This window comes from Hyalella azteca, unplaced genomic scaffold (assembly GCF_000764305.2).
Source record: "Hyalella azteca isolate HAZT.00-mixed unplaced genomic scaffold, Hazt_2.0.2 contig10322, whole genome shotgun sequence".
Classification (NCBI taxonomy): domain Eukaryota; kingdom Metazoa; phylum Arthropoda; class Malacostraca; order Amphipoda; family Hyalellidae; genus Hyalella; species Hyalella azteca.
In genome coordinates, this window is record NW_025940366.1 from 6,314 (window position 1) to 18,909 (window position 12,596).

Genomic DNA, 12,596 nt, shown 5'->3' on the forward strand with positions numbered 1-12,596 from the left:
AATTAATAAATAACTTGACTCAATAAATTCTATTCTTACTTTAAGCGCTTATGTTGTGATTGACAATTCGTGATCAAGCAAAGAAATGCGCGTAGAGCGAGAACGTTCTAAACTAGGAGGGCGATTTACTTTACATAAAACAGAGACAAACTTGAAGAAAAGGCAGTTCTAAAGCTTTTGTTCACATATGCAGCCTTCAGTGTTGAAGTTCTACTATATACATGAATAACATCTCTACCCTGCGCAGACGCCAATGTCCCAACCACCATAGGAAACAGTATAGCTGTCACGTTTCGATGCTTTTCTATCCTAAACTTCTAATTTCGTTTGATCACGCATTTTTAATCATCTCAATTCTAGCATTTAACAACAAATCGAATTTTATAACCAATTTATTTATTTATACACCCCTTACATACGTTTTGCACAACTTATACAGCATCTTTAGTTAAGAGATCTTGCAGTTTCTTCTACGATGAAGTCTGCATGTAGCAGTACAATGCACTCATTAGCTATATAGCAGCGAAACGCGGTCACCCCCTAGCAGCATAAAGCAGTCACCCCCTAGCAGCATAACACAGTCACCTCCTAGCAGCATAATGCAGTCACCCCCTAGCAGCATAAAGCAGTCACCCCCTAGCAGCATAACACAGTCACCCCCTAGCAGCATAACACAGTCACACCCCAGCAGCATAACACAGTCACCCCCTAGTATACGCAGCGTACGTCTACTATCACACTATACGGTCTCCTCATCTTCCTGGGCTATCGCCTCACTTAGCAGCTCCTGATGCTCGCGTAGTGCAGGCAATAGGGGCGCTGCTTTGATCAATAAGTGCCGCCTGATCTCATTCAAGTGAGATCGCTCACCGACCAATTTGCTTGGGTGTGCTCGCTGTGCTGGTGGCACGCACGAAACCCATAACTTTATATAAACCCGTCATTTGGTTAACTTGGTGCATTCATCTTCAATATCTGGTTTCTCTATACAATAACTAACTATGTCTTATATACAGAATTGCAAACAGCCAATGCCTTTATAATGCGTTTGCAGCAAATATTGGTGCATATATATATTTTCATGATTGAGTTACACATGACAAGCGTTGGAGTTCAATGTAAGGCAGGCTTAATTTATAGGACATCTTAAAACCGGAAACGCAAGACATTTGCGTTTTTCATTTCAACTCCGACCTACAATTCAACGGGATTCAGGCTTCATACATGATCTACGCATTCTACTGGAACCAAAAATCGCGACCAGGCTATGACTCAGGTAAGTGACATTATTAATGATGGGCGTCAGAACTGCACCCTGATATTGCAATGAGCACAGCTATCTTAGAACGTTTATTTGATTGCGAATCGTTTGTAATGGTCTTATAAACTGCCACTTTTTACTCAATAAAATATGATAAATAAATGTAACGTTAACAATCATAGCGATATTTTTTATAAATAAGTTTCTCTTGTCAAACCAGGATCCAATTTTTTCGATGAAGGAGCGCTGTTAAACCTGAAATAATTTCTGTGCGTAAATTCTATTGAGAATTGACAGATTACCCACGTAAATATCTCGTCTTCTTTCCTGAAAAAAAAACTTCCTCGTGATTGCTGGTTAGATTGAATGGTTAGATATCTACATTAATGTTATATTGGAAAAGCTACAACGGAAACTATGTTTGCTCCAATATTAGACAGATACAGATTAATACACCTAGCGTGCTGATTTACATTGAACCATATTATTTGCAGTTGGCTTAGGCACGCTTTTTAATTTAACAATTTTGAATTGAAGTTCCGGGATGATATTTGTTAAGCCTAGCATTTAAATTTAAATAAATTATATTTTCGTCTCTCTTATCCGTCATGTTGATTTGTAATAGAGTTTTACCCCATAACCTCTGCATTTCAACGTGGCATTTTCTGCCTAGCGTCTTGCCTATAGTGACTAGTTCATTTTATTAAACATTATTGGTCTTTTGAAAAGAGCCAAGCTGCGGTCTGTGGCCCAAGCACTGGCGTTCATCGCTGAGATACCAAGGAGATTATCTCGATGTCTTAACTTCTCTGTAGAGTTTAATTGCTTACCGCTGTTTGATCTTAAAGACCGGCACAAAGTTTAACTCTCCCCTCACGAAAAGCTCTCACAACTTATGGGCGAGAGGTTCTTGACGGCAGCCCAGCTCATGTAGGCTGGAAATTCGCATGTTTAATGAAGTTAATCGGGCTTCAGGGCTTCTTCCTTGTGAGGGCGACCTTATTTAAAGAGATGAGCTGCCAGACGTGGGCAGACGAAGCCTCTTACTGTTGTAAGTTAGCGGGATTTGGAAAAAATTGAAGCCGTAGTTTGACAGACTTCGTTAGGGATGAATCATCAAATTTTTCCTTCAACACTCATTCAGCCGATTTTTTGCTGGTAAAATTTACAATGAATGGATTCTTCTCGCGATTAAATTTCTTTCCATCGCTGTTGTATTCAATGCACACACGTAACAAAATTTTGTTTTTCTCTTTAGGAGAAAAGTGTTTCTGAAATTTTTATTCACATTTCTCTTGTTACCAGATCTCGCCACTATGTATGAGCACGGCTTGCGCTACATATGTTGTATCCGAAAAGATAACTTTCAGCTTAAAACTGTTTTACAACTAAGAAATGTGTGAACGGATAACTTTGATGTCGCGTCACATGGAGAATATTTGTTAAAACTTGAATGTCTCATAAATATAAATATAATAGGTCTAATTTGAATAATTTTAAACTTTTACACTCCTTTTAGAATGAAGTGCACTCACAATATAACTTTGCAAATGTGCCTCAGTAAACGAGAAAATTTTGAAGTATGTTTCTTCATCGACCACCTTCTAATTAAACCAATTCCACTAATTTTTTGCGTTCCGGAGCGCCCTCGTTTACTTAAAGAGACTTTGGGACATGAATCGCGAATTGTAACGTCGAGCTCGGCCCTCTAAGGGATCGAGAAGTTTTTGCTCATGAGTGATCGAAATTACTTGTTAATAAACAAGAGAACTATACCTAAGATATACCTATACCGGTCCGTAAGAATTACTGATTGAAATGAATCTCTGTGTACTACGCATATTACTACCTCAACTAGCTTGTACAGCCGACTATAGTAGTGCCGTGAAAAACGCCAATGCTTCTGCTTGCCGGCGCAAAAAAAAAGTTAATTCTAGAGCATTTTACATAGGGTGATTCAAGGAAACTTCCTGTTTTGTATTTCACGCCACGCTAATAAATGTTGTAGGAAATGGGCGAGGAGTAAAAGCAAGGTGAAGTTTATCCTCTTTCCTCTGAAGTTTTGTGTCCCGCCTAAGCAGTCGCCACTATGCATTGGACAAGTGAGCAGCGTGCGTTTGCTGACGAGGTGTACTTTTCTAATGGCTCCCTACTCTTAACGAGCCTTCCGTACTCTGAATGCGCCTCATCTCCTTGAAAGGTGACATTCTTTGGCCGGCCGATCCCCCGATTTGGCTCCGCGTGATCTTTCTATGTGGTTATCTTAGATCAATTAATTGTTTACAATGACTGACCTCATTTGAAAAACAACATACGCCAAGCCATCGCCTACGCCAAGCCATCGCCAACATACCCGTGAATGTGCTCCAGTGAGTTGAACGGAACTTCAAAATCAACTTGCTGAATGCATTGACAGTGGGGCCCGTCATTTTTCCCATGTCTTCATTAAAACTGAGTAATTCAAAAATGTTAGGTAATTTAATTTTCAACAGAATTATATTATACTAGTTCTTTTTTATTGATCTTTAAAATTAGGAAATTTTCGTGAATAACCCAATATCGAATTGAATATCTCCAAGTTTAGTAAACACAGGCTTGTCATGAGTGTCAGGTGTGTCACGAGTAAATACGAGCATGTCATTGCTGGAATTTTCATTCAACGGGATCAGATGCGCATAAATCAGCTATTTATACGAGCGAAAACGTTTTTTTTAGCACGGTCACTTTAATTCTTTATTTGGTAGCTGCTCTTGCATTTGATGGGACAAAAAAAATTAAAAACTTTCTCAAAACAACTACTGGATAGCGCTTTTGGAAGCAAAAAAAAAATAATAACGTTTATGAAAAGAAAAGATGATTGCGCTTTTGGAAACTACAAAAGGACAACGCTTTTGGCGCGACTTCACTCATTTATGCGTCAGCGATGTGCTCTGAATCGAGCGCGGAACAAACGCGAACACTTCCGTCTATGTCATCTTGACGATAGTAGTCTTCATCTTGTGAAACGTGCAACTCCGGCTTATACAAAATCTTAATACGGGAAAATAGTCTCTTTCATATCCTTTAGAGTTTATACGCCTGGAAACGTGCAACAAATTATTGATTATTGTATTGTTATCGGGAGCTGAGCTTCCCTAAAAGTTTCAGAGCGCTACCTAATGGGAAAGTTGGTGAAATATCGATTGCAAGATTTGATCATCACAGACACGAAAGCGAGCTAAGAAAAACGTGGTAAAAACAGGAAATTTTCGATCTTACACTTTTAGTTGAGCAATTTAGCCACTGAAATGGTTTAAGCGATTTTTCTGTGATTCTGCGTGTTTGTTTTATTAATTTATGAGCTTTTGTTAGTTTTTTGATGGGTATTTAATGAAAGGTTCAACGTTCGTGTAGCTTTTACTAAAAATTCCTCTAAATGGAAGTTATTTTAATGCCGGACAATCGAGTTCCACCTTGTTATGAAACGCCAGCTGATCATTCTCGCGAATATGAAGGCAAGGTAATGACTGTTGTTTGATTTGTTATCTTCCATATTGTTTGGATTGAAATAAACGTTTTTGATTTTACAACCACGGTTATATTTTATCTTCCCTAATAAGGTCTCGCAATGAGTCAAGAGTTTAAACGTTCGCATGTTACTCGCTATTAAAAACATTATTTTATTGACGATGAAATGAAATTTTACCCATATATTCCAACACCCGTTTACCAATTTACCCAAATTGGGCCATAGATTACCTTTTTGCTATCGCCCGCGATGCAGTCTCTTGCCATCCTTCTCCATAACATGCATGGAGCATTGTTCTAACTTCAGTTTTCTGCAGCTGCCTTGTTTTGAGCAGCGCTGTCGTCAGCGCTCGGTAAGTGCTTGTCTTAACAAGCTTGTCAATCAACTCGTCCACATTCGTCTTCTGGCTTCATATCTGGACTGTGTTAAACTGGTGATTGAGTTCACCCTTCATCGGTGTAATAATTACTCTCGTTGCGGGATAGAGTCCCACATGAAATGGGTAACATCAAGACACGGGTGTGCATCGTAGTAAATTTGAACCTCATGTATTGTGTGTATCATACCTTTGTTTACGGTATTGTCTTCTCATTTATGATTGGACATGTCATGATGGGCTTGCCTGGCGGTGCTCGAAATGTTCCTACGAACTTCACTCGCTGGATGCAGTATATTGACGAGTCCTTGGACATCTTGAAACATTCATTTCAATGCTTTGAAATCAAATACCAGAATCCTTGATTTCCTTTTTACCCGACTTCTGGAGCTTTAAAAAATAAAAGCGCGTTTGAGCAGTACAAAATAATACACGAGATACGTGCGATTCACTATCACAAACTGTCGTCGTTTGTTCATTTACTGTTGAAAATCATAGAATAAATGAAGACACCCAAACAGCGACCACTCAACTGCCCCGCGTTGGGCTTTCAACGTATTTCAAAAGTCGACCCTTTTTATGCGAAATACTCGAAAATAAATTCGCCGCTCATTAAATACCATGAAATCAAAGTTTTCAATATATATATACTGCTTGCATCACTTGAAAAATCCCATAGTTACGATCATAACTACGATTAGATCATAATTTTAAGGGAAAAAACTTCTAGTTCTTTCAATGCGTTGAGAGGACTAAATGGCTTTCCATTCTACTAAAATCCCTGAGAGTTGCCAGATTCCGCAACGAACATCGCTAAAAATCCGCTCAAATTTACTGACGTCAGCAATAATGTGGACTTGTAAAGCTGTTGTGTGGCTATTGGTAAGGCGCTCCTCTTTGCAGGGAACATAGACGATGAGCAGCTAAGACTTAAAAATTATTGTAGGAAATCGGGCAAGAAAGTATCGTTGATTGCTATGCAAGATAAATGGCTTTTGCGTTCATAGAATTAAAGTCATTTTTGTTTCAGGGGTAAATGGCATTATGAAAGGTATACCAAATTATTCCTAATAAGGTACGAAACGGTAGCGCCGGCCAACAGCTCCGGCATGACGAAGAGTTCGTTGACAAGGCATACATGCTCGCTTCTAAATGGCGTCAGCATGGCGGTGCGTTCCCAGCCTACAAGATCAACATGCACAACAATTTTTCTCATGGCAAAATACACCTGTAAGCTTAAGTACAGTTGGCAAGATCGCCGTCATGCCGATGTACAGTTGGCAAGAAGCGCCGTCATGCCGATGTACAGATGCGCCTACATGCCGCTACAGCATGCAGCCTCGCCCTTTACAATCGGCTGATCAAGCGCTGATCCTATAACAGTCCTCGCCCAACCGCTGCCTTAAGCCGCTAATGCCGTGATTGTCCTAATGAAGCATCCAGTGTGATCCCGGCTCGCCCTCTGTGCTGTGTAATATCTACGTTTGTGCTTGTGGGTACGGTTGTGTTATATTCCTGGTTATTTTATTTAGTAAATTGTCGACGCTGTTTAATTGTTATGTGCAGACCCATCGGATCTTCGCACAGTTTGTTTATTGAGCTATGAAATTAGTGTTGAATATCCCTGCTCCGTGCAATGTAATTTGAGTGTGGGGTATCGTTACTGTAATATTGAAATTTTGAACACTTGCAATTCCTGCTCTGAAAAGCATGTAGGCCATGAATTTTGTTGAAGACCTTACGTCAAGCATCAATTAATTGATGATTATCGTATGATTTATGATGATTAATTTTGCGTCAACGCTTTCAGATGTTTGCTGTAATTTTATTAATTTGTTTGTGGTAAAATGAGAGCATATCTTAGTAGACGAGAGAGTTGGTTGATTGATGATTTATAATCTGTTAAAATCTGGTTTACTTATTTTTAAAACCAAGGTGACGTTATTTTCAGTTCAGATACAAGCACTCTTAAGTGCATAGTTGGGCCGAATCACCTAATGTGACGAGGTTGCATTAAATTAAATGCCTTTTAATTTTGATGATTTTTTCTTTATAACTTTTCATTCATGTAAAAACATTCATAGCGAAAGTTGACTATCGACTAGTTGAAATTGATGCATTATAATCCAAGCTGTGATTAAAAAATTTATTTGCATTCAGATTAAGCAGCATTTCCCATTGTACAGCACATTACCTCATTAACATCATTATTACTTTATGATCATCTCTCTGTTTTGCATGTATATTTGCAATTAATTTAGAGATAACCAAAAATTGTAATGAAAATTCTTTTCTTCTTGACTTTAACCCATTAAAGCCGAGAACTATTTAGGGGGAAACTAAATATTTTTTTCAGTTTGAATACTTCATTTGGTCATTGTTAATCTATAAAAACATTCATTTCACAAAAATTCCAGATGAGTGCTAAAATATGGCCTGGCAACTTAAGTTGCCATTCGGCAGTAAGATAACAAATTTGAACTTCTATGTAATGTATGGTAATAATATTGACTAGGGCCAATAAAACTAAATTTGCTATAGGTGAATTGAAATAATGAAACAAATATTTTGAATTGACAAATGGTTTATCCATTCAGTATTTAAATCATTGATAAGCTCATAAGAAAATGGGCCAATAACATTTATAATGTATACATCATCGATCACCACTGCGGCATAGAAAAATAAGCATCGAATGGATAACTTTTATGCATCCTGGGTGATGAGCAATAGTGCATGATTCGCATTTGCATGCAATCCTTCCTTTGCTTTTGTGACATTTTGCATACTTTGTTTCTCCTCTCACTGTTCAGTGGTGTGCTGTAGTTATTAGGACAATAGTATAAGCGGGTACACGTGATGCATATTTAAAACTGCTTTACTTCCTGACTGGGCTGAGTCTTTATGGTTCCACTAACAACATCTCATATGAATTTCAACCACTGAATATTGTTACCGCATGTATTGAAAAGTCTACATGCATTTACAGCTCGGACACTAACTACGGTGGTGGCCCAGAAAAGGGACCACCACAATTTTTGGAATGAATTTTGGATCTGATTAGTTGCTAATTGTTGGTGAAACAAATCAGACCAGTAGAGTCTTCTATGAGGCAGTTTATGGTGTCAAGAGAGAAGCAATACAGGCAGAAATACTCCCATGCTAACAAGATTGATCTCATTTCACTGCAGATTTTGTTGCTGAACATATAATTTGCTCTGTTCTCATAAATGGTTCATCAATTCGTTTGTACATAAGTAATACATTGCGTCTAATTACGTACTTTTCTCAGCCAGAGAGTGCTTGGATAGCATGTCAATCTTCTCAAAGTGCGGTATTGACAAAGTCACTTCATCTTTGCTCTAAATATAAATAATTAATTTTTGCTTCTTTGAATGTGGTTTTCCTTTTATTCACTATCATCTTGACAACATGACTCATCAATATATATCTGGGCAAATTATCAGGTTTGCGGGCAACCTTATATGCGCCTACATGCCGCTACAGCATGCAGCCTCGCCCTTTACAATCGGCTGATCAAGCGCTGATCCTATAACAGTCCTCGCCCAACCGCTGCCTTAAGCCGCTAATGCCGTGATTGTCCTAATGAAGCATCCAGTGGGATCCCGGCTCGCCCTCTGTGCTGTGTAATATCTACGTTTGTGCTTGTGGGTACGGTTGTGTTATATTCCTGGTTATTTTATTTAGTAAATTGTCGACGCTGTTTAATTGTTATGTGCAGACCCATCGGATCTTCGCACAGTTTGTTTATTGAGCTATGAAATTAGTGTTGAATATTCCTGCTCCGTGCAATGTAATTTGAGTGTGGGGTATCGTTACTGTAATATTGAATTTTTTATCACTTGCAATTCCCGCTTGGAAAAACATGTATTTATATATATAGGACATGAATTTTGTTGAAGACCTTACGTCAAGTATCAATTAATTGATGATTATCGTATGATTTATGATGATTAATTTTGCGTCAACGCTTTCAGATGTTTGCTGTAATTTTATTAATTTGTTTGTGGTAAAATGAGAGCATATCTTAGTAGACGAGAGAGTTGGTTGATTGATGATTTATAATCTGTTAAAATCTGGTTTACTTATTTTTAAAACCAAGGTGACGTTATTTTCAGTTCAGATACAAGCACTCTTAAGTGCATAGTTGGGCCGAATCACCTAATGTGACGAGGTTGCATTAAATTAAATGCCTTTTAATTTTGATGATTTTTTCTTTATAACTTTTCATTCATGTAAAAACATTCATAGCGAAAGTTGACTATCGACTAGTTGAAATTGATGCATTATAATCCAAGCTGTGATTAAAAAATTTATTTGCATTCAGATTAAGCAGCATTTCCCATTATACAGCCCATTACCTCATTAACATCATTATTACTTTATGATCATCTCTCTGTTTTGCATGTATATTTGCAATTAATTTAGAGATAACCAAAAATTGTAATGAAAATTCTTTTCTTCTTGACTTTAAATAATATTGTAGAGACGGATAAGTTAAAGAAAATTCTTTTCTTCTTGACTATAAATGATATTATAGAGGTAATATATAACCTATACTGTAATATTGTAATTCAGGTTGATGTAAATAATTTCTACTTTTCTGTAATAAGTAACGTTTTAACGTCTCAAGTCGATCAACGTCTTGCAAGAGTATACTGTCGTAAACCTGATGTCGTCTAATGGACGCGTCGTGTAGCTTTTACGCATTAACATGAGCTATGCGAGTCTCCCCGCTGGATTCGACGTGATTGTACATGACGCGAGCATTATGTGTATAAGCAATGGAATTGAACTTAGTAGCTTAAGACTAATGTTTGAATATTGGTCGATTTATTGAAAATTTGTATTCTGTAAAATTATGATCTTGGAAAAAATGGAAAATTTTTAGAAATTAGAAAAATATCAAGGGATCGGTAACAATAATATTAACTTGACAAGTGAAAATTAATTTTTTTTCAAATTGCAAGTGAGTTGGAACAAATCATAATTTAATTTGTATACTCTAATTCGAAGAGTATTTACGGGATTATTAGATTCAAATTATCGATAATCCGAATAGAGGGATTTGAGGTAGCGTGGCTTGGAAAACACGATTTTCGGATCTCTAGGTTTGTGTATTTTTTATTAGATAATCCACGTGTTCAAGTCACTTCGTGATATAATGAAGACATAAATTATATAATGGTGTTTAAATGTGTCCCAACCTGAGAGACGTGTGCATCGATCGTAATGCTCTATACAATCTATGTCATTATTTCTTTCATTGCCCAAGCAAATGAAATAATTGGTTTCTAATCTATATTTCTTCAAATTCTCGATTTACAATAGAAATCCCAGGTACAACCATAAATAAAAAATTACTATTCATGGAAGAAGACTTTTTCATTTAAAATGTCGATCAATAATGATCACTCTTTTCTCCATTACCATTTGATACGCACAAAATTTACTGTCGCTTCTGAATGAGTAATTGAATGATTTCGTTATGATAAATAGTTACTTATGTCAGCATTAATATAACGTATCTACGGCGATAACGCTCGATGTCGCCTCCTCGTCTTACCTACATTAAAGATACATTTATTCTATGGGCTCACAGAAGACCGTCAAGAAGACTACCTATTTCTCCCAGGAGTCGTCGCCAGCCAATTTCCTTCTTTTCAAATCAAGTCAGGACTCTGAGATTCTCGTGAGAGGCGCTGCGCATTCGCAATCAGTAGCCAACTTCCTTCATTTGATCAGCAATGAGGACTGGAAACATTTTATGGAGGTCTTCCTTTATGAATTATTCATGAAATTTTGTCATTGAAAAATTATTTGACTTATGTTTCCGCCTGTGCGATTACAGGTTTTGGAATTATTGAAGAGATTTTATGGTGAAAAATTTCATATTCTATAATGCATATTCACTGTTATTTTATTTTGAAATTGATCAGCATTTCTCATCTATTCATGGTCCAAGATTTATAGATAGCGCGGACTTATGTTTTCGTATAGTATCAATTATTTACCTCGATTCAGCGTTGCAGTGATGTCATTAATGCGAAACAAACCATTTAGTGTTTATTTGAGTGTTTTCTTCTCATAATTAAATTACTTACACATAAAACTCGAAGATGTGCTTAGGTGTAAAAGGAATTTATTTTCCGTTCCTCTAGAAATTTTCCGTAATGAAATTGTTGGCTTGTCTGTCACCTCTCTCTTTGTAGCTAAATATACTCTGGTATAAAAATATTTAGTGAATATGAAAAGTTTAATGATGCTAAACAATGGGTATGATGATGATGCTTTTAATGATGTTGGACAATGATGAATGATGATTGAGTACTTTTTTTAATCTAATTACTGCGTTGTAGCGTTGTTCCCTTCCATGCCAACTCTCCCTCATTTCTCCCTATTGATGATCCTAATAAATAAATATGAAGCGTAGCAGGATTCCCCACGTCAAACGAAGGTTATTTGCTGAGACTTGAAGTCCGAATGACCTGCAAATCAACGAGAGTTCAAGTAAAAATTAGAAAAGGCAACCTCGTGAAACAATAATTTTGCTCATCATAGTCGAGTCTTTGCTCATTATTCCTATGTACATTAAAAATTCGTACGCCTAACAAAATCAATTAATACTCTAAAAATGTTCCTAACGTGACTTCACGTTATCTGCTCCAAATCGCTAGGCGATGGCTTGGAATAAATGTTATAAAATTTTTGCTTTCTAATGCGCAAATTATTCACTTTTGATACGCTCGGAACATTTTTTTCTGTGTAATAAATATCCTCTGCGTTTTTTTTAACTTGTCGACAAACACAGTCGTGAGTTGTATGAAATAATCAGGTTTTTGTTCTGTTCACTTCTAAATCCTGAATTTCAAATGTGTTACAAAATTCCTCGCCACTGATGTGTTGGAATGTGACTCTAGGTAGGTTATCGGTCTGCTGCAGCACATTCTCGTTGGAAGGCCATGTTGCATCGGTCGTTTCTCCTGAACCCAAACGAGTATCGCCCCATAGACGTCTCCTTAAGTGCTCCCTCACCAAAACTTCAGATGTTACCTTTAAATCTAGACACGACACATAAATTCGTACGAGAATCACGCTAGTTTCTTTTCTGTCTCTTTGGAAAGTTGAACAGGGACTGGCCATTCGTTGGAGAAATGTTCACGTTAACTGAGTCGACAATTTAGTTTTGTCTTCTCTGTTTCGTCCATTTGAAAACGTTTCTAGCGTTGAGATATTCTTACTCATTTCAAATTGATTTAACTAACTGTTAATGATATATAAAGGTTTTACGAAACAAACGCACACTATGTAACATACTAATTCGTGGTAGGAAATCAAATTTTATTCGTATGGGTATTACCGGATAGGCCCATTTCGTTTCTAGGAACAATATGCGATAGGCATATCTTCTCCCTGAAAGAGGGCTGCCA